Source organism: Balaenoptera physalus, assembly GCF_965194825.1.
Source record: "Balaenoptera physalus genome assembly, chromosome: 4".
Classification (NCBI taxonomy): Eukaryota; Metazoa; Chordata; class Mammalia; order Artiodactyla; family Balaenopteridae; genus Balaenoptera; species Balaenoptera physalus.
In genome coordinates, this window is record NC_138891.1 from 9,210,173 (window position 1) to 9,233,629 (window position 23,457).

The 23,457-nt window shown below is 36.8% G+C and overlaps 1 protein-coding gene and 1 long non-coding RNA gene across 20 annotated transcripts in view; one reads left to right on the forward strand and one right to left on the reverse strand.

The window, feature by feature from the left end:
* The window catches only part of TBC1D5 (TBC1 domain family member 5), a 535,839-nt gene that overhangs the window by 174,983 nt on the left and 337,399 nt on the right, over positions 1–23,457 (forward strand). Inside the window, exon 4 of one of the 19 annotated variants that reach the window (XM_082459261.1) lies at positions 15,683–15,812. The exons of 17 other annotated variants lie outside the window; for them this stretch is intronic. The gene's annotated coding sequence lies outside the window, so the exon portion shown is untranslated. Of the gene's footprint in view, positions 1–7,161; positions 15,813–23,457 lie in introns of those variants that run through there. One more of the 19 variants, XM_082459257.1, reaches the window with a different exon arrangement.
* LOC309659515 overlaps positions 1–23,457 on the reverse strand; it is a 297,583-nt gene that overhangs the window by 82,920 nt on the left and 191,206 nt on the right. The gene's annotated exons all lie outside the window — the stretch shown is intronic.

The window sequence follows — 23,457 nt, forward strand, 5'->3', positions numbered from 1 at the left end:
AATATCAACATTCTCTTTTCCCTCCCATGTTTATGTTTAATGCAATTTTTTCCCTCAACAATAGCTACGAGAAGTCTAGAAAGATTGTTATGAAAAGCATCTTTTCAAGACAAATGTCAATGTACTGATAATGATTTTTATTAACATTTGTCTTAATGTACTTTCTGGATGGAGGATGCACAATGTGTTTTTATTTTTGTTTGTATTTTTCCTTTTACAATACAAAACACTGCTTTTTGAGGTAAAAGCATAGTTGCTGATAACTTTGAAGTTATTTTCAGAAAGAGAAATGATTGCCATTAGGTACACTGGTTTCCTGCTGTGTGAAATTCTAACACCCTGGGTTGGAATATGTCCTATGCAGAATTCTATAGTTAGATATTTTAAATCTTAGCCAACTGATTTTTTTAAATGTTTTATGTTTTGAAAGATTTAAAAGAAGTAAAAGAAAAATTGGAGAAGATTGTAAATAAATGTTTCAGCCACATCCCTCGCATCTTGTTCTTCAGAGCAGTGTAAGGAAATAGAAGAACTGAAGTGTCGTAGATGTCTCGTTGCACATATTGCAAGAAACAGCTATAGAATTAGATCATGAAATCAGCTATCCTCATGTGCAATGATCAGGTGGTTACTATGGCAACATTTCCATTTGTGAATTTTTGTAGAGTTAAAATTTGTAGTCATCCCATCATACCATCATTGGCTTTTGATTTTTCATGTAAATATATCACTGTGCTACCTGCGTACTATTAAGTGACACCAGCCACAGCACTTAACCACCACCCCTGTACTCTAGGCTAGGGAATCAAAAATAGGAAAATGAAAGAAATGAGAACATTTTGCTAAATTACATTTTAAGACTGTCCTGATGTTGCTGGTAGAATTTTAGGCATTTCTTTGGAGGAGTAAGAGCATTGCCAGTTACGCTTTAATTTTATAAGTATATCATATGAAATTGGTTAGGCATGGTAGCAGTAGGAGGTAAGGAGGGCTTTAATTTATCAGCTAAATGGGTGCTAAATAACCAAAACAGAAGTAATGACCCTTCCGAGACTGAGAAGATTCATTTTGAAAACAGTCCCCTTTTATTTTAACCTTATTAACTGTTTGAAATTTGTTCTGTGTTCAGATATTCAAAAGTTGCCCTGCTTATTTGACTTCTGATTATAAAATCAGACTCTAATATCTTAGACTAACTTGGATTAAAATAGCCTATAATGTTCCCTTGTATCAATTACTGTATTCTAGTAAAGATTCCTACTGTTTTTGTTTTGTTTTGCTTCCCAAAGCCCCCTGCTGCTGTTGATTACACCTAGATCTGCTACTGATGGGAACTGTTAAAAGGCAAAGATAGTGTGGCGGGTTGCTGAATCATTTAATTGTAGGACTAATAAGAGATGTTCTCTCTGCGGCCTAAAAGAAATAGTGGCACTCGAGTGGTATGTACAAAGAGGCCAAGAAATAGTCTTTAATAATTTTTGAAGGTGTGAAATTTATTTACTTAGTGAATTTATTTACTTGTAACATAATTGAGGTTTATCAGCAGCCTGGTTGGATTCCTAAACCATGTATGTGAACTCTGTTGAGAGGAAAGGAGAAGGAAGGAGAAATGCTAGAGAAAATTCAGTACTAACAATTATTTTTCTCTGGCAGTTGAATGCTGTTCGTTTTTATAAAGCTAAAACAAATGGATAGCTATATGTATAATTGTTAATTCAGTTGTTGAGACATTTGATAATAAAATGGCAAGAAATTCAAAGTTAAGTTTTCATTTGTAACCGAGGCTCTGTTTGTAAACCCCAGCGCACAATATAAAATGCAGGTTATGTAAGATACAAGCTCCAGGAGAAGTTTACATACAACTTTTGGAATCTAGAGATAAGATTTCCATGATAGCTGTGAGTACTTTATGAAGCATCCACAAATCAAGAACAACTGTCATATTGTACCCTCACTACTTCAAAATTTGAGATAATCCTTTGTTGGAACTTGGTGAGAGATTATTTGAAGGGGAATAGTTATACACAAGTGTATTACATGATACTTTATTACTACCCCTTCTGTTCATTATAAATAATTGCGTCTTCTTTTAAAGCCATTTCAGGTTTCTAGGTGCAGACTAAACCAATGGTTTTAAGTAATTAGCTTGATGTTACATACATCTGTTGAGAGGTATGACTGACTAGAACTTGAAATGGGAAAAAGCGAATGTTCTTTTAAGATATTTATTGAAACATTTTGATCAGGGAAATTGCATGAAGGATGCTGGCTGGAAGGGCGCTGCCAGTAATGTATACACTGGGTTGGAGAGACCAGTTAGAAAATTGACACAGTTCTATGGTTGACAATAGAAACGAAGTAGTATTCAGTGCTGGTGTCTCTTTTTGTTAGCGACTCATTGAATCAAGCATCAATAAACTCTGAAAAAAATGCTGAAATCTTAATGAATGTTCACTGTTATTAAGTAGTGAACATTCATGTCTTCTTAAGTAATAAACCGTTAGACTGTAAGCTCCTTGAGGGCAAATATTACTCATATTTGTGATCTCAGCATTTGACACAATGTGTTGCTTACGGTAGTCATTCAACCTTTTAAAGTGAAAAAAAGTAAACAGAAGGATCTTGTATTGGTTTGCTAGGGCTACCATAACAAAGTATCACAAACGGAGTGGCTGAAACAACAGAAATGTATTATTTCACAGTTCTGGAGGCTAGAATTCTGAGGTCAGGGAGTTAGCAGGATTGGTTCCTACTGAGCCCTCTGGAGAAGGATCTGTTCCAGGCCTCTCTCCTGGAACTGTAGATGATCATCTTCACCCTGTGTCTTCACATCATCTTCCCTCTGTATGTGGCTAAATTTCCTCTTTCGATAAGAACGCCAGTCATATTGCATGAGGGCCCACCTTGATAATGACATTTTAACTTTCCCCCGTAATGCTGTGTCTCCAAATAAGGTCACACTCTGAGGCACTGGGGATTAGGACTTAAACATATAATGTTGAGGGGTCATAAATCAACCCATAACACCTCTATTTGAAGTTGATACGGTTTACAGGCCAATGGCTAATGACACATACAGTTAATCAAAAAATAAATATAGTCATAAACAAAAAAGAAATATGTCAGTACAGGGACCCACAGCTATAGGTCCCTTTGTAATTAATACCATGTGACGTAATTTTCACCTCAATTTATTTTACTATTTTTCAATTTATATCTGCAAATTGACAGCTAATCATTGTACTGGTTTCCATCTAGTGGCAGAAGTAGAGATGGAAGGCTAAGTTTCAAAAGTACAATAGAACTAAATTCCCCTTTTATTTCACCTTGTTTAGAATAATCTAAATCATCATCCACCCTCACCACACAGACTTCTTGTTTTAAGAAAACAAGCATTAGTATTGAAATATTATTGGTAATAACTAGATTATAATGTTGTACCAGGTGGGTTTTTATGTACAGTTTTGAACAGGTAGCCACTTATCTAGAACAAATTCTCTAGAAGTATGGTCCCTGGACCAGCAGCTCAGATTTACCTATTGATCAGAAATTCTGAGGGTGGAGTCCAGGACTCTTTGTTTTACTGAGACCTTGGGTGATTCTGGTGTACACCAACATTTGAGAACCACTGAATGTAGGTATAATGCCTAATTTTATTGTTTTCAGTAATTATACAAGCTTAGAGTTATTTTTTTCTTTCTCCTATGACTTTCCTTATATTACTTGATACTGAGATTTTGATTAGGAGTGCCACCCAAAATTATTACAGTATTTTTGTGGAAAACATTAATCTCTGTTGTTGGTTTATTGTGTATCTTTTTTGAAATGTTTTATGTTTGCAAAAGCATATACAACTTTCTCTCTCTCTAAGTATATATATATAATAATTCCCTCTTCTTTTTCTCCTTCTGCAGATAGTAACATAGGACCTTGCTATTTTCACTTATTATAACTTGGAAGTCTTTCTGTATCAATACATCGTTCTTTTGTATGTTTTTTCTTCTTTATTCCTTTTTAATATCTAGATGGTAATACCACTGTATGCATGTACAATATAACTTATTTAACAGGTCCCCAATTGATGGACATTCAGGTTAGTTTCAACATTTTGCTATCGTAAAAATTCTGTGAGGAATATTATTGTGTGTTTAAGTTATATCTATAATTTCACATATACACAGGTATAGTCATAGCATAATTTCATAAGAATGTAACTTCAAGGACAAAGAGAGTGTGTGTGTGTGTGTGTGTGTGTATATGAGTGTATATATATACACACATATAATTGATGGCTGTTTCCAAGTTACCCTCCATGGCAGTTGTACCAATTTATACCCCCTATAACAGATATGTTATTGCTTCAAAAATGTGTTTTTGAAAGATGCAACAGTGTTATGTAACAGCATTATGTTTTTGAAGGAAATATCTATATGTTAAGCTAAAAAAAAGAAATCCACAAAAAAAGTTTTAATAAACAGTATATAAGACTACTTCAGAGTTTCTTACATTTAAGTTATAATTTGTTTTAGAAATTTCTTGCTGCACAAATTGAAGATAGAATTGAAGATTTGTTTCCACTAATCTGAAGTAAATCTACATTTTAGTGATTCATTAAAAAGTAATTTTTACATATCTGGAAAAACATATCTTTGAAATAGTGTTGGTTTACTGTCAGTGAGTATTTGGACAGTCTTTAAATGTGAGGATTATTTGAAATCCTACATATGTAGTTGTTTAAAAATTTACGATTTTTTTTTTGGTATCCACCATAATGCTTTTATTTTATTTTTTTATTTTTCATTTTTTAAATAAATTTATTTTATTTATTTATTTATTTTTGGCTGCGTTGGGTCTTCATTGATGGGTGCGGGGTTTCTCTAGCTGCAGTCAGCGGGGGCTACTCTTCGTTGCGGTGTGCAGGCTTCTCATTGCGGTGGTTTCTCTTGTTGCGGAGCATGGGCTCTAGGCGCGTGGGCTTCAGTACTTGTGGCACGCAGGCTCAGTAGTTGTGGCTCGCGGGCTTTAGAGCGCAGGCGCTCAGTAGTTGTGGTGCACGGGCTTAGTTGCTCCGCGGCTTGTGTGATCTTCCCGGACCAGAGATCAAACCTGTGACCTCTGCATTGGCGGGCAAATTCTTAACCACTGCACCACCAGGGAAGTCCCAGACCATAATGTTTTTAATTAAAACCCTTTTTAGGCTTTTCATTTACGCAGTATCATTGGTTTATATTGTGTTAATCATTTCAAAATCTAAAATGAAGCAGTGAGTGAGGCACAGAGCATTGGGTTTTTTGTGTGTTTTTAAAAACATTCTTTACTCCCCCCCCCCCTTTTTTTTTTTTAACACTCTCTTAACTTAAAACTACTAAACAGATTTTTATTTTAATCGTTGGAACAAAAAATGTTCTCTTGGGCTGATACCAGTACTTTCTATGCCAAGTTACAGACCGGAATCTATTTTTATAGGCCAAGATACAAACCTCTGAAAACCAGAGTTTATAATGGAAACACTGACAGGCCCTTAACTATCACAGCACACATGGCACTGCTGAAATCATAAGGTACAAGGCACAAGATTTCACATGCAGGGTGAACATTGAATTTTTCAGCAATTGTATTGTCAAATGCCTTTCAACTAGGATTTAGTAAGCGTCATGTGCAAATGTAGCTGTGCTCGGGGCCTTGAAAGCACAGTGTATGGGCCGATTCCTGCCCTCTGAACGCTTGTCCGCAGGTATACAGACACTGAGAAGCACTGAAATAAACCTGTTGGGAAACAGCCTTGTTGAGTGGGTTTGGTTGGAGAGAAATACGTGCACTTCCTGATCTCTAGGTTTAATTCGTGGCTCAACCCTGAAAATCTTGAATGTTTTTGCATGTAGATCACTACACATGATTCTGGGTATTATTACAAAGCAGGCAGAACTAATCAGTTGCATCTTCATTTTAATACTATCACTGAAGAAAGCTTAAACACTATGTGTTACACAGTTTGATACTGGGTAGTTGAATTGAAGACTTACCATTTACTCCCTCTTTGAGGGATCCTATTTAGGTAAAAAAATAAAAATAGCCTTTTTCAAAGACTGTGTTTGATTACTCAACTTTGATTAAACAAAAATCATTAAAACAACCACCATGGGATTTTTAATTACTGTGCTTTATTTTAGTAATATTTTAGTTTAAATGGTACTGGTTCTCCTACCATTAGTTAATGATTGCCATCAGTTAACACAGAATGAATGAGCCTACAGTGTATTAAGTACTTTAAACGGAAAACTCAGAACATGTCAGATGCCTATATGGGAAAATAGTGAAAATGGTTTGAGCTCTATAGTTAATTTGAATGTTCACAAAGGGTTGTGTTCTCGCACTTTTAACACCAACGTTGTCTACTCTCTTTCTTCCTTTTCTTTATCTTGTTAAGTGTGGGACAGAAGTGGAGGTGTTATGTCAGATATGCTATCTTAGAAGCATTGCGAAGTGTTAGAGAAAACCAGTGTCTTGTGGGAAGATAATGAAGTGATAGTTTGTTGCTACAGGTTTTGCAAGTTCTGCCAGAAGGAAGAGGTAAGGGGAAGATGTTAATTTGGATCTGAATCAGATTTTCTGTTCTAGTTAAATTTTCCTTATCCTTTGACCTATATCCATGTACATTTAATACCGTTTAGATAGGAGACATGCTTCTGTCCTAAGAGGTATCTTTTATGCATCAGACTGGTTTTCCATTAATGAAGAGAATATGGACATTTTTGAGTAGTTTAAGATTTTTGCATCAATCATTAAATTTCTTCACCTAATGTGTTAGAAATAATGCTTTAGTATCCTGAAAGATGGAAAACTTCTAAAGTAAGCTATTTAATTCTGTGCAGTTGTACTAATTCTAGAATGGGCAGCCCTCATTTCCATCTTTTACTTTTTGCTCTATTTCTTTAGGGAAGAGAGTCTGTATACTAACTCTTACCTACTTCTCCTCGCCATTGCTGTAGAAAACTTCACCACGGGTTTAAGGAAATACAATGTTGATCTTGGTTATATAGGTAGAAGATAGTATATTTTAGAAGTTCCATTTCATGAAGGTACTTCACTATGCAGTAAAATGAAGAGGGTGTGTGTGTGTGTGTGTGTGTGTGTGTGTGTGTGTGTGTGTGTGTGTCTGTATGGGGGTGGGGGGAGCAGAGAAGGAGAGAAACAGACATACACTGAGTTCCTAGATTTACAGATTTATCTGCTTTATAAATTGTTCTGGAAAAAAACGTACAATAACATAAGCATAATACCACATGAAACCAAAATCCGGAAGAATTTCCAGAGCTGACTAAACTTTCTTTTGTCATTTACCTCCACAGCTGAGAGGGCTGATAACCATTAAGGGCCTAATGGCGTATCAGACAATTCACAAACTCTCTTTTATACTGACTCTATTAATAAATTTATCCAATGCATACTTACCATTAGCAGTTTCTGACTAAAATTGGTTTTAGGAAGGGCAATATTTTTAATCAATGAAAGAAGAGACTTAGATTTTGCTTTGCCTTTGTGCCCCATGAAGCAGAGATTGGGTGAGTTGGCGCCAGAATTTTCTTTTCCCAGGTCATTCATGGGTTCATCCTCCCCCTTAGTTCTCTCTTATTAGGACTTGATATGCCAGACACTGGGCTGGGAGCTCCTGACCTTCGACGGTTGTCCTTTACTCAAAAACAACTCAAGGTCTTGGACTTACTTAATGATATTTATACTTTTAAATTTGGTTTCAGGCTTCAATATTTTTGCTTTCTTTATATATTGGCATTAATAGGTCAAATAAGCTAGTGCTCTGTCTTAAATATTTTATCTTTGAATTGTAAGGAAAAAACAGATTTATGTATTATTGGAATGTAAAAAATGAGTTTTCCTCATGAAAAAAATTGAGAATGTGTTTGAACTTAGGTAAATAATTGGAGGAGATTTTTGTCCACTTAGTTTCCAAGCAAATACAAGTATTCTAGGTAAAAGGCTTGGCTGATGGATAATATTTTATGCCTAATACTGAAATATGCAAGAGTGCCTTGGGGAACTAGAGAATGAAGAGGCTATGAGGGGAAGGGTTAATTCCCATGCTTATTGCTTTTAAAATATTGTACTTCCTTTCGCGTTCCTTTAATCTAAATTATGATCACTTCCTCCAGAGAGAGAAATGAGCTCTAGTTACTTTGCCGTTGCTGATGAGCTTAGTTGTAATAACCATCAACCCTTTCCACCCCCTGTGGTTGGTATTTTGATTCTAAAGATAAAGTGTGTATTTGTACACTTGTTCCTGTTGAATTATATACTTTCTGGGTTGTGGCCTTCCAAGACTACAGTTTCTTATATAAGCTCCCGGCTGTCAAATAAGCTCTCAGTCCTGCCCTGTCATTCTGTGCCCTCATCCTCTTTACATTTTCTTCATAACATATGACACTACTTGACATGCGAACTATATTTTATCCTTGACTGCCTTCACCTAGAATATTAATTCTTCGAGACTTTGACTGTCTTGTTTACCACAAAATGATTATCTTCTAGCCTAGCGTCTGGCACGCGGGAGGATTCAACAGGTATTTATTCAGTTGAATGTATGTTACACCTGTGCCACCCCTGCTTTCTCCAGTTTCTGCTTACTACCTTCTTTCCTTCCTCAAGAGACATATTGAGAAAACATGACATGAAATCTAATTTTAATGTGTAAGGTAGTGAACAAATCTAACGGGACCCTCAAAGGATCTGTGTTTTTGAACTGTAAGTACCATCTTGTTTTTTTTTTTGTTTGTTTGTTTGTTTTTAATTTATTTATTTATTTTTGGCTGCGTTAGGTCTTCGCTGCTGCACACGGGCTTTCTCTAGTTGCCACGAGCAGGGGCTACTCTTCGTTGCGGTGCATGGGCTTCTCACTGCGGTGGCTTCTCTTGTTGCGGAGCACAGGCTCTAGGCATGCGGGCTCAGTAGTTGTGGCTTGCTGGCTCTAGAGTGCAGGCTCAGTAGTTGTGGCTCGCGGGCTCTAGCGTGCAGGCTCAGTAGTTGTGGCACACGGGCTTAGTTGCTCCGTGGCATGTGGGATCTTCCCGGACCAGGGCTTGAACCCATGTCCCCTGCATTGGGAGGCGGATTCTTAACCACTGCACCACCAGGGAAACCCACCATCTTGTTTTTGATCTTGTTCTGATCACCTAGCTGAGTAAATATATCCACCAGACCGGTGACAGTGTGACAGTGATGGTAATAACAATAATAGCTAACAGTTATTGAGTGCTTACTATGAATGTTTCAGGTGTTGTAAATCCTTCAGGGATATTTATTTAATCCTCACAAAACCTGTGAAATGTGTACTTCCCACTTTTACATTGAGGGTACTGAGGCACAGGGCGTTTAACCAACTTGCCTAAGGTCAGGTAGTTAGTAAAGACATTTTCTCAGTTTGAGCCTAGAAACTGACTCTGTCCCTGGTGTCAACAGTGTTAGACTGGAGGCTTCCTTTTGCAGGAATGGTAAAGCGTGGTGCTGGTGCCGTCTGGGGCCTCTTCTCTGGGCTCTTCTTCCCCTTTCGTTCTCTTAGAAGAAAGAAACCTTCTGTTTCACTTACTTTTTTCTCATTTGAAGTAGAAATAGGGGACTGACTTTTACATGATCCAATTTCTGAATTTATTCAATTTATCAGTTTAAAATTGAATGAAAAGGAGTTAGGAAACATTTCAGAGAGAATGGAATATGTGAGATGAACTTCGAGAAGTGATTAGTGGGATCGGGTCTGATGGATATTTATTCATTAATTTGACAATATTTACTATCTATTCTTTGTTAAGCCATGAGGATAGAAGAGTTTTTTTTTTTTAAAAAAAAAGGAAGGTTCAGAGAGAGGAATGGGTTGGGATAGGTTTCCTTGACCAAGGCTAGTTGCCCAAATAAATAGAGAGAGGTAGGAAAACACTGGATATCTTTAGAGAATGAAAAGATGTGAAGAAGATTAGAAGGATAGATGTGGGTAGGTCATGAAAGGTATTGAGAACCTGTTAGGTATATTTATATTTCAGTAGGCATTTTGCAACCACAGTTACCATATTTAGTTAACCAAATGGATTTTTCTGAACAGTAGTAAGCTTTATCAAGTAATATAATACGAAATATAAAGTGGAGTATGAGTCGAAAGAATAGAATTTTATTAATAGCTCTGCTTCCTAATCGTATGCACTTGAACAAGTCATTTTAATGTTTTTAAAAGCAAATATTTCTTATAGGATACATCCTCATGGTTTAGTTTTTTTAAAGCATACACAGGGCTCTAAACTGAAGCATCTTTCCTCATGCATAGCAAGCTTATATTTATATATTTTTACAAAATAATGGAGGTCATGCTGTATATATTCTGCTACTTGCCGATTTCAGTATCCTTTGTATATTTTCTACATCAGTGAATTTACACTTTTAATGCCTCTGTGTTATTCCATTTCCGGATTACCGAAATATATAAAACCAGTTCCTTATTGATGGATATTTAGGTTGTTTATAGTTTTTGGCTGTTACAGTCAACCTCTTTCTGCATAGATTTGGCTAGAGGGTATGTCAGTAGGATGAATTCCTCACAGTAGAATTGCTGAACCAAAGGGTATATGCATTTGTAATTTTGATAGTTGTTGCCAGGTTGCTTTTCAAAAATTTGAGCTTCTATAATCAAGTTAATCAAAATCAAAATACATATTTCTCCACATCCTTATCAACACTAGGTATTATCCACCTTTTATTATTTGGCAAATTTGATGAGAATTACATCAAGATTTTTTAGTTGACATTTCTTTAATTATGAGTGGGGTTGCACATTATTTTATGTTGTGCACACACACACATCCCCCCAAAGTATTCGTATACACAGTAACATTTCATTTTGCTGTGAGCTACCTGATGCTCTCCTTTATTCATTCATTTAACTCTTCGAGTTTTATTTTTCTCATGTACTTTTTAAAAAGAGGACTGGTACCCTTCTTACCCACTAGATGGTTGGGATGATCAACCTTTTTTTCATTACTGCTTCCCTAAAAAAATCTTTAAAAAAATGTCCCCATAATCATCTTCCTTTCACAGTGACGTCTTAGTACCACAGATGTACACAGATGCACTGCGTGTCTGTTTATATACTGTGGCCTGTTGGAGGGCCATAAACCATTGTAATATCTAACATTTCCCCCCACCCCACCCCAATAACCAATTTTCATCCCCTCAAGGACAGTGTCACTCCTGCTGAGATCACATGGTATATGTGAAAGTTTTTGTAAAGTGCAAAGTGCTATTCAAATATAAAGCTTTGTTGTTAATAATTTGCATTTTGTGTGCTATAATATTATGTGTCTGTTTTGCAGCTGCCTTTTTCTCATCACAGATTTCCCTTTTGCAAACCTAGGCATTTACTATTTTGCTGTTCATTTTGCTGCCTTTGGAACAATCTTTCTTGAGTTGACCTCTGCTCAGCTCTCTCTGCCCATCTGTGCCAGTCAAAATGTTAACTCTTCCTTCAGAGCCTGTTCTAGATAAGTTCGCTTTCTCCATGAAGTCTATTTAGTCCCTCGTAATTATCCCTTGACCTTTTAGGGTTAGAGCTCTTTTAATATATCTCCTTTGCTGTGACGTTCTGTCTTTTATTACCAGGTCTATATATTTTCCATATTCTACCTCCTGACAGATTGTTAGTGTCAAGATAGCAAGGATGTTGTCTCTTTTCCTTCTTTATTCCCTTAGGTTCCTTTCCCAGTGCCACTGTACATGGTGCAAAGCCAGGAGGGACGTCTTGCAATGAATTTTTTTGTTTGTTTGTTATTAATGAATTTCTAAAACATTCTGAATTCATGTCCCAGCCACTCGGTGTGTGACCTTGGGCTGAGGTCCTTAACCTGGGAGCCTCAATATCCACCTGTACAAGATAGGGATAATAATGCCACCTTTTTGATAAGACTGCTGAGGAGATTGAATGGCATAATAACATAAAGCATAGTGTCTGGAGTTTGGTAAGCATTCATTTAAATATTAATAATCATCAGTTCTGCAAACATTTCTTAGCACAGAGAAAGACGTTGAACAAAGTATTATCATAATTATTTCTGTTTCTTTCTTGTTCAGGAGCATAATCTGTTGTTCATTGTACCATACGTGCACAGGGAAAATGTGGTTTTCTTTAAATCAGTTTTTTCCAGAATGCATCCTGCCATATAATTCACCATATGGGAACCATTTAAAGTATACCTGACTAATAATATAATGTGCATTATACTTTTTTTTTTCAGTACAGTATTAGAATTATTATATATCCATGATTTTTTTAAAAATTCTATAAATCATTAAGCAAAAGACAGCCCAGTTGAGAATTGGGCAAAAGCTATGAACTGTCAGCGCTCAGAAAAGGAGACTCAAATGGCCAGAAAACAGATGTGAATGGTTCGTTTTATTTGTCACCTTGACTGGGCCATGGGGTGCCCAGGTATTTGCTCAGACATTATTGTGGTTATTGCAGTGAGGATGTTTTGGATGAAATTAATATTTAAATGGGTAGGAAGCAGATTGGCCCCCGCAACGTGGGTGGGCCTCATCTAATCAGTTGAAGGCCTGAATAGCACAAAAGGCTGACCTTTCCCCCAAGCAAGAGGAATTCTACAGTGCAGTGACTTGGACTTCATATATATCATCATCTCTTACTGCCTTTAAACCGGAACATTGTCTCCTCCTGTCTGAGAGACTAGAACATTGGCTCTTCCTGAATCTCCAGCCTGCTTGCCTATTTTAATGATTGAACTTTCTAGGTTCCATAATCATGAGAGCCAATTTCTTTATAATAAATATCTCTCTCTATATATATCTTTATATAAATATATACCATTTTACATATATATATACTATTTTATATAGTATGAAGTACTATTTTGGTCTCCTATTGGTTCTGTTTCTCTAGAGAACCCTGACTAATAAGTGAAAATATTTCCAATCAAGTAGTCAAGGAGATGCTCATTAAAACCACAGTGAGATACCATTTCATAACATTCAGACTGACAAAAAGTGAAATGGCTCATGATACTAAGAACTGGGGACTCTCCCACATCAACACGTAATTTGGAACAGTGACTTTGGATAGGAGTTTGACAGTATTTTATTAGAGTTAGTGATGGGCAAAGGATTTAATCCAGCAATTTCACTTTTAAAATTTCAGTTTAGAAGTTTTAAAATCTAGTAAAATTACTAGGTTTGTCCTCAAAATAAGATTACATTAAATGTTAATAAAGTATATCTCAAAATTTAGTTTTGTGTTCACATGCTTCTAATAAAATCATTTTATGATCCATTTTTATATTTGGTTGCTTATTTAACTATAGATACATGTATGTGCCCTGCCATGTGGGCTCACAGTTGTTGTTTTGCACAAAATTCTATAGAGTACTTAATAAAATTATTTTTGAAATGAGATGGTTTAAATAAATATATCAAGAATTTCACTCACCATGTCCAATATTAAATTCTAGTAGTAACGTTTTCATACTTTTTTTTCTTTTTTGGTGCTAAGGCTCTCTGTCAGTAAATCACTAGAAAAATTTTGTAAGGAATAATGCTGGTGTTTCAAGGGATGTACATGCTATATATAAATAACGCATATTATATTAGAAAGCAAAGTATTAGTTTCTGAATATGAGAAAGAGAATAGGCCATACACGTGTATTTTATAATTAAACTCTGTAAATTTACTGCTTTGACCACTTATATTATTACTACATTTAAATAAGTAGTGACCTTTCTCAAATATTTGGTTAAAAACTTAGAGCTTTACACAACTTCAGCAGAATCTTCCTACTGTATTAAGAGTAATTGGCCATCTTAATCTTTTACTTGATTTTGTAGGATTTAAAATCCTGGAAATTTAAAATATACATTTATAGTTTTAAAAGTTATAGCATGAAAACATTTCTTTGCTAAGGAAGACTTCGTAAAAATGTACACATAAAAGTATATTTGGGCTTGTGGGGGAAAATTATTTGGTTTTGAAAGCCTCTATTTTTATAGGAAAAAATTACTTGTAATAATAACACTTAAAGTGCTTGATCCTGTTTATTCCTGTTAGAAACTAGGACAAAATTTCCAGACGTGACACAGTTTTCAGGGCCTTCAGATATCTATATATCTCGTTCAGGGTATAAATAGCACATTATAATTCCAAATGACTGTGTCATTGTTTTACAAATAGGAAAGCATGGCGTGAAGTTTGTCATCTACTTTTAAATTGTTTACCGAAGTTTAGGAGCAAATTATCAAAGTCTTAAAACTTCTACAGTGATTTCATTTAAATCAGTATGGCAAGAATTATACATGTCTAATTTAATGTATTTTTAAACATTTTTTTGTGGTATTCAATGAAATTTTGGAGCTAGCGTGCTGCTATCTTCTGCCTAAAGCATATACACAGGAAGAAGAGGTATCTATTTTTGCCGGTGAAATTCTCTGGTGATTGGGATAGGATTTGTGTAGTTCCTCTGTAGTCCCTGTGTACCCACATCACTATCTGTGTATTTATACAGTTTTGTTAGTTGTACCTTTTGGTAAACCCTTTTGGGCCTTCATTGGCTCTATATGGAGTTCATGGAATTATTTTGTTTTTTAGTATGCATTAATGTCTTGAAATTTTTTTTAGTATAGCCATAGTGTTTGTGACATCAGGATATTATGTGAGTGCTATGTATTGTCTTTTGTCTTTATAATTAGCCCTTTCTTCTTTATCCATCTTCCATTTTGTCAGTGCTTGAAACTTTCCCTCTCATAAAAGTGAAACCTAAATATTTTAATTCTTATTTTGAGAGCCTATAATGTTTACATTTTTAAGCTACACATGTATATCAGTGTTTTTACATGGACATCTAAATGGTTTTGGTGTTAGAACACATACAGAAGTTACATGCACACATATCTTTTGGGTAAAGATGAAACAATTACAATCAACCTGGATATCAAAGATTCTGAGAGAAACCCTCAAGTCATATTCATTATTTTATGGTAAGTTTTAATATTTTAAATGATTGCCATTTTCTGTTATCAATTATATAAAATCTATATATATTTATATGTCATCAAGTTGGGGATTTGGAGTTTTTCTTGCCTCTATTAATAATGATGATCTTCTACTATAATTGAAACATTTTCATGTTCATATTGAGGCTTCTTGGTTCTCATGTGGAAGCTTAGACTACATGAGCAAATAGGGTAGTCCCTTTTGAAGTCACTAATCAGTTAAATTGGCAGTTTTCATATGGAGTATAACTTGTCTTCACATTACGCATTATTGAATAATTATTTTAAATTTAAGGCTACACTAAGAGCTTATCATACCTTAGATTCTTGTGCAGTATCAATCATAGTTAACATTTATAATACACAAATGAGAAGATTATATATTTGAATAAGAGTGGTCTCAACAAATTAACAAAGTCCAGTTTTCTTTGGATTTTTTATTTCTAAATGCACCTCCTCTCAGGGGTAAAGATAATAATCTCAATATAAGAGAAGTCCTGTGCTCTCTTTCCACTCAGCAGGGTCCTCGGTGGCTCTTGGAGTTTTGTCAGGATGTTTCATTTTTCTGCTATTTAGTAGCTGATGATTTCCATTAAGACATTTGTTTGTTCATTTGTTTATTGTATTTTTTTTATAGTTCCTTTTCTTAGGACAATTGAAAAACAAGTTCCGGTGGGCTGGAGCTGTCCATTTGTGCAGTATATTTTGGTCTTTCCCATTAGCAATCAGATAGCAGCTCTGGAAAAACAACTCTTTCCTGCCTGAGGGTGAGTTCTTTGGGGATCTCACCTTTTGACAGTTTTGGTCTCATTTAATCCTGGAGCTCCTACAGTGGATATACCACATATTTTCCCATAAATAGTTGTCTTCATTTATCTACTTGTAGGGTTGTCAGATAAAATACAGGGTGCACAATCAGATAAGCAATGAATACATTTAGTTTAAGCATGTTCCAAATATTGCTTTTGTTGTTTTTCTAAAATTCAGATTAAACTGGGCATCTGTATTTTTATTTTTATTATTTCAATTGATTAATTAATGCTAAGGCTGGCAACCTGTTTCCTCAGCTTTTTCTCACTAAACTTTGAGCCCCTTGAATGAAAGGGGGGGCAGTTATACCCTAATTCATCTGTACCTAGCTTTCCCCTCCCCATGATAATCTAGTGATTTTTACTGGCTGAAAGAGTGAGCTCTCTAATCAGCTATAAATGTTACTTTATCTGAGTATTCATAAAGCAACTTTGCTCAACTGAGTTTGCCCTTTTATGCGAATTGAATTCATTGAAAAAAATCATGTTTCAAAGAATAGTTGCAGATCTCAACCTTAATTAAAAAAATTCCATCTCCCCTTCTCTTCCCTTCGTCATCTCTCTTCCCTTCTCTTTCCAGCTCTTACTATAATTAGCAGCATTAACAGCAAATGTTTGCTTTAGTTAAATTATTCAGAACATTTATTTTACTTGTCAAAGGTTAGATCAGGTTGTTGTTTGAATTGGTAATTAAATGCAGTCTAATATGCTCTCATATTTATATGCACTATAGGCTTGGTTCCTCATCATTCTGTATAATTTTATGATGTTCAAGGCTGACATTTCAAAAAGGTTTTTGATTTTGTGGAAAAGAAAACATTCTGAGTAATCTAGTTTGTTATCTGATGTGAGAATGTCCAAAGTTATGGTTGGAAGTATTACATTTCAGTGCTGTTGTAACATACAGTATCACAGTGGTAATTTGCACCAAGTAGTATATAGAATTAAGCTCACTGCTTATTGAATTTGCGTTTCTTTTGAGGAACAGTGCTGTGGTACTTGGCCCCTAGTAGGTATTCAACATGTATTTGTTAAATAAGTGTTTTAGGTCATATTAAACGGTATGGGGCATAGCTCAGCTCTCGTAGCTCAGTGTAATTTAAGGCAGTATTTGTTCCTATGACATACTGTGAGGCCAATTTGTATGCTTATGTATAGGAGCAAGTATAATTCAATTAGTCCTCATATCTGGGAATTATACTAAATCGTGTCTTGGGTTTTGTTGATTCATTGAATAATGATTTTTGCGAGTGCTTGTATATTCGTTCCTTGGACTATAGATGAATAAAACACATCCTCTATCCTTAGAAAGAGTAGAGGTTAGTGGAAAACCAACCATTATACTGAAGAATGGTTCACTTTAGTGTGGAGTTGTACACAAGGTAAATGGGCGTCTGAAGCAAGGTGGGGGAAGGTGACTTTTGAGCTGAATCTTAAGGACAGGTAGCAGTTGGTTAAGCAAAGAAGGCGAGGAAAGTAATGCCAGACAGAGGAGCCATACGTATGGAAGTTTTGAGGGATGCAGTTTTGTATAGCTGAAGAAAGAGTAAATGTGGAGAAGCCACAGCCCGCGTTCTCTCCTCTTTACCTAAAGTTATTCAGTAGCTTCCACTGTCCTTAGGAAACAGCTCAGGATCTTAGTGTGGTCTATAAGTCAAGCCTTATACATATAGTCTCCACTTCCTTACTGAGCCTGATTATCAACCAAGCTGAGCCTGACTCCTCAGGACTCTGAATGGAACGTGCACGTCCTGTGTCTCCCCTGAGCCCTCCCACAGGATGTTTCCCTGCCTCCCTCTTCCAGATCATTCTTGCTCTCTACTTACAGTCTGCACCACTTTTGCTTAGTAAAAGTATCAATATAACCTTAAAAAGATGTAGTTAATCATACATCTGTTATCTTATATAAAAAATGTTAATATTGATTATTATTGTCAGTAAACTACAACGCAGAACCTTGGTTCCACTACAGTTTTTGGTATGTGTTCCCACACGTGATCTTATTTAATTCTCATGTTAGTCATGAGATAGGTCTTACATGAAATTAACAAATAGAAAAAATATCTTTTAGCTAGAATTTAATTTCTTCTGAAGAGAAAGATAATTGAGATAATCGAAATAAAAGGAAAAAATCTTTCAAAACAAGAGGAGATATAGAGTTAGTTGTATAGCATACCTTCTTTGTGTTTGTGTATTTTTAATAAAATTGGCTTAAAAGATTAGCCGCAAGATATCATCTACTTGATGTCAAATATAAACCAGATGTTATTCTAAAATACTTTCAAACTCTACTTTTATCATTGAAATACTATTCCTTTTTTCTTTGTTTGTTTTGGTAATTTATATAAGGAAACTTAGAAATTCCAGTGGTTAACTTTTGTCAGGAACTTCATTAATTTGATTAATCGCAGTCATGGGTTTATGACACATTCTCATCATTGGCCTGTGTGTGGTCCTTTTATTGTTTATTTGTGGGATGGCTAACTTTGTAAAGCTTGCATATGACATAACAGTTAATAATATGTTACTAGTTTCTCAGAAATTTCTCAAAATCTAAGCATTTACAGTTGGAATGCAAGGGCTTATGCCAGTTCTCACCCACTGTACTAGTATATTGAGCCGCTAACCTTCTGGTTCCAGCCCTGAACAAGACATGGGTTATTTTTTCAGTAAGTGGTTGGGCTTGACTCACAGAGCACAGATCACAGGTTAGGTAAAATGTGCGGATTTCTTGCTGTCTTTGGTCTTCCTTGGCTTCCGTGGAGCATTTCTAACCAATGGGCACTGTTAAAAGGGAGCAGTTTGGCCACTGTAGAGTGTGGTGCGTGCAGGTGGCAGAAGAGTGTGTGTGTCTGTGTGTGTGGGGGGGTGGGGGGTGTCTGAGAACCTGCTGGTCTACAGGGAACCTGGGCTGTCTCCTCCCATGCTGTGTTTCTGAGCAGCACCACCGAGTGTTTGTTCAGCTGCCGCAGGCTCTCCCAAGAGAGAGCCCAGGGTCTTGTGCTGCCTCTCACCCAGAGGGACCAGTCCTTGATTCTTTAGAGTAATTCTTATTAGAGGATCTTCCTAATTTCTAGTCCATTCTATGGGATTTGTCTTCTCAAATATCTTTAATTCTAATCTCTTTCATGTATTTTGTGCTTATATACACCCCTAACATGTACCTAGGAATTCTTGAAAAACTGATTTAAATTAATAACTAACTGGGACTCAAATTAGGCTTCTCTCATTGTACTTTATTGGATTCGTCCAAACTGTCATCAGGAATGCCATAATAAAAAAATAAGGGTACCTTCCAGGTACGGGAGATACAGAAGTGCATAAAATAGGTATAAAGCCCTTGCATTCATAGAATTTATAAATAGGGGGTGATGGACACTAAACACAACCACGAGTAAGTGTGTACTGTGTGAGGTAGTGATACATGTTCTAAGTAAAGCTGGATAATGGGATGAAGAGTAAGGGAGGGGGTGTGCCGAGTGTGGCCCTGTGATCATGGGTCACCTAACAAACGAGGTGACGGTTGAACCTGGACTTTGAAAGGCAGTGTGGGAGAGCCATCTCTGAGGATGGATACCTCACGGAAGCGTTTAGGAACTGAGGAAAGTATTATACAAAGGCCCCCGGCGGCAAGAACTTGCCTAGCACATGTGAGGAGCTGCGGAGAGGCCATTAGGCCTGGAGAGCCTGAGCGGCAGGGGCAGGGGGAGCTGTAGGGTAAAAGCTCAGAAAAAGCGGTGCTGGGGGCAAGATCCTGTGGAGTCCAGTGAAGATGTTTTGTTTTCTTCTGAGTGAGATGGGAAGCCAGTGGAAGGCTTTGAGCAGAGGGAGGCACGAGCTGAGTTAAAATCTTAGGTGGATCACACAGGCTGCTGTGGGTCGATGGACCGTAGATGACCAGCCAGGTTGGAAACAGGGAGCCGTATTGGAGGAAATTAAATAGTCCGTGCCGGGGTTGGCAGTGACCTGGGTCAGGGTGGTTGTGGTACAGAACGGCCTAATGCTTGATTTTGTTTGGAAGGTAGGACCAACAAGATTTGCCAGTGGATTAGATATGCTCCAGGAAAAGCTTTCTGCACTGCCCTGAATGTGAGCAGATAGCTGAAGGATATTAAGGGGCGCAGCGTCCCAGCAGAGGAAATGGGGTTGTGCGAAGACCTAAAGTGGCACTGAGCTGGATTTTTGTTTAAGAAGCAGAAAGAAGTCCTGTGTGGCCAGAGCATCCTGACCGAGGGGAGAGTGGGGTCAGAGGTTTAGGCGTGGGTCTGGATTCAGGGCCTCTTAACAGGAGTTTGGATTTTATGCTAAGTATGTTGGGAGACAGTTTACAATGGAAAAAAATCCCATTGGATGTTGTGTGATAATGGACTGTAGGAGGTGGGTATGCTAGGCTGTGAAATCTGGCAGTAACAGGAAATCTCAGTTGGGTTATACAGTAAGGATTCTGTTATTACCTATAGCAAGATGGCTAGAGGTAGGGTGAATCTAGGTTGGTTAATCCACTGCTAGTGGGAAGCAACCGCATAGCACAGGGAGATCAGCTTGGTGCTTTGTGACCACCTAGAGGGGTGGGATAGGGAGGGTGGGAGTGAGGGAGATGCAAGAGGGAAGAGATATGGGAACATATGTGTATGTATAACTGATTCACTTTGTTATAAAGCAGAAACTAACACACCATTGTAAAGCAATTATACTCCAATAAAGATGTTTAAAAAAAAAAAAAGAGTATATGTCTTTGTAATTGAGAGAAAAACCTCTAGAAGCCCTTGGGCAACTTCCATTCACATCGAATGGCTCATCCCAGCCAATCTGACACGGGAAATGGGACCATCATGATTGGCTTAGACCAATTATAACTACCCCCCTGGGTATCTCTCCAGGAGCACTTGGACCGAACAAAATTTGAATTTTGTCGGAAAGGCAATCAACACTGTTGACAGCAGCAAGGAAGAATGTAAGCTGGGAGACCAGTTAGGGGAGGATATTGCCAGAGTTGTCAGTGAGAGATGAATCTACAATTAGGGGGTTAGGAGTGGTCACACTACAGAGGGGAAGCAAAAACTTGAATCAAAAATTTTTACTTTCTACTGAAGTCTTCAATTACATACCTTCTCTCTGTAGGAAAAATCTGTACTAATGCTGTTGACCAAAAGGTATTTAGAACAAACGTAGTTCTTCATATTCTAACTGCTAGTATTTATGGCTTAATATTGTCCTGCAGGCTCCTGTGGTCCATCACATGAGGGAAGTACTGCTATGGAGGAGCAGGGAGAAATGACTTCTGGCATTGGTCCACAGAGGAAAAGATGGGTGTTCAGATTATGTCTAGCATTTAGAAAAGTGAATGGGAAAGGCCTCATCAGGAGGGAAAGAGGTGTGAATGAAACTGCGGAGGGAGGAAAGTAGATGTTTTTGTGTAGGCTCCTCTGGCTAGAGAGGATCAGGTGGTGCTTCTGAGCAGCTGGCCTCCCCTCAGTGATGCTGCTGGAATGGCAGTGATTGGCTTACGTGAATCATAGCATTGCGGGGTTTAAGTAGTTCACAATTTTGGCTGTTTGATAGTGACTCCAAAGGTCGTGTGGCTTACTCATAAATTATAATTTTGCTGAGGTGTATATAAACTATGTCTGCATCCATAGCTTACTTGTTATTTTCTTTTCTCGCTAGATAACGCATTTATTCTCAGACGGTGATTTGGGAGGGCACATATACCCTGTAAATATAAAGGGCCTATTGAACTTTTAATCCTAGGTTTTGCAAAGCTTGTATGGGAGCAAAGTAAACTAGAATGCTTTGCCTTACAAGCATACCTCGTTTTATTGTGTTTTGCAGATCATGATGTTTTTTAACAAATTTGAGGGTTTGTGGCAACCCTGCGTTGTCAGCTGATCATTAACATATTTTAGCAATAAAGTATTTTTAATTAAGGTATGTACATTTTTTAGACATGCTATTGCACACATAATAGAGTACAGTATAGCATAAACATAACTTTCCAATTCACCGGGAAACCAAAATATTCCAGTGACTCTATTGCGATACTTGCTCTATTGCGGTGGTCTGGAACCGAACCCGCAGTATGTCTGAGGTCTGCCTGTGAATTATATTTAACATAACAATAAAGAAAACTTTTTATCCTGTAAATCCTGAGGTGGTTTTGCCACTAACAGCTCTGTGACTCTAAGTTCTCTAACTTCTCTGTGGTTGCCTAATCATAAAAGGGGATAATGAAGAGTGTCTGCCACACAGAGGAATTGTAAGGTTGAAAAGTAAAAGTGCCTAAACAGTGCCTGCTTCCTAATAAATGCTATGTTTTTGCTGTTATTATTGTTTAATTAAAAGTACTGTTTTTAGTAAAGTTTCTTTGGGTTTCGCAGCCCTACCACTTACTAATAGCCAAGGGATAAATATAAGCTCCCCGTGGACTTTTAGACGGATCTCCTCACAGTTGCTCATAGGCTTCTGGAAACAAGTCAGGCCTCCCCAGCTTGCACCGAAGGGATGTTTTTTGTTTGTTTTTTGACCGAAATGCTTGATTTGATGTGCTGCGTATGCGAAGAGTAGCCATTTATTTCTTTTCCTTGTTCTTAGTATCATCATCAGTTTTAACATAATTGACCAAGTTACTGTGACTGTTTTCTCTTTTCATTTTCTGTTTTGCTCATTCTTCCTGAACTCCTAATTGTTGTAGTTCTCTTGATTTTATGAAAAGCTGACCGAATAGTGTAAAGGCTAGAGGTGGTGTCTATACATATAAAATACGGCAATAGCAGTGGAAGGCTATAATAAACAAAACGCTTGGTTACTAGGCTGAGCTGCTTTCCCAGTCTTTGCTTTGTGAGCATGTATTCAAGAGAGCTCTGAAACCATATGAGCATACATGCTGGAGAGCTTTTTGTCAGGCCACTTTAACTCTTTATAATGCTCAATTTCCTCTTGTTTATATGGTCACAAGTGCCACGTTCTATTACTTTATAGCATTTGGATATTGAAAGGCCAAACATTCCTATTTTGTAATATAAAATATTTAAGCCCACCTGTGACCCTTTCGTATATTCTACATACTTCTGATTGTGTGTATCGTTTGTGAATCTGGTATATTTATAGTGGATTGTTTACCCTAAAACTCTTGTTCTAATAGCCTGTTAATTATAAGGATTAAATCTGTGTTAATTTTCTTTTGATCATTGCTCTCAGTGTGTAGCCCCTCATTGTAGTCCTATACCTACACTGAGGTATTTAATAGACAGCACTTGAATAATACAATTGTGTGGTTGGTAAAAATGAATTAGGGTTTCAGGATTTTACCAATGGGTGATTTTTAATATTGAATGACGTGTATTAAGACAAACGCTTTTATATATAATTTATTTGGCAGTGTAAATGCATTTGTCTTGTGAGAAACAGACCCCCTGTTGTCAGATGAAGTATTCTGGAAAGGTTTGGAGTAAATAAATAATAAAACTACTTTGATATACAGTCTAACCAATATTAAATATTAAGACTTTCAGATGATTGATTTTAATACTTAATTAACTTATCTAAAGTCCAGTGTAGCACTCTTGCATTCAAGATTGACAGAATTTAAAAATGGAACTTCATC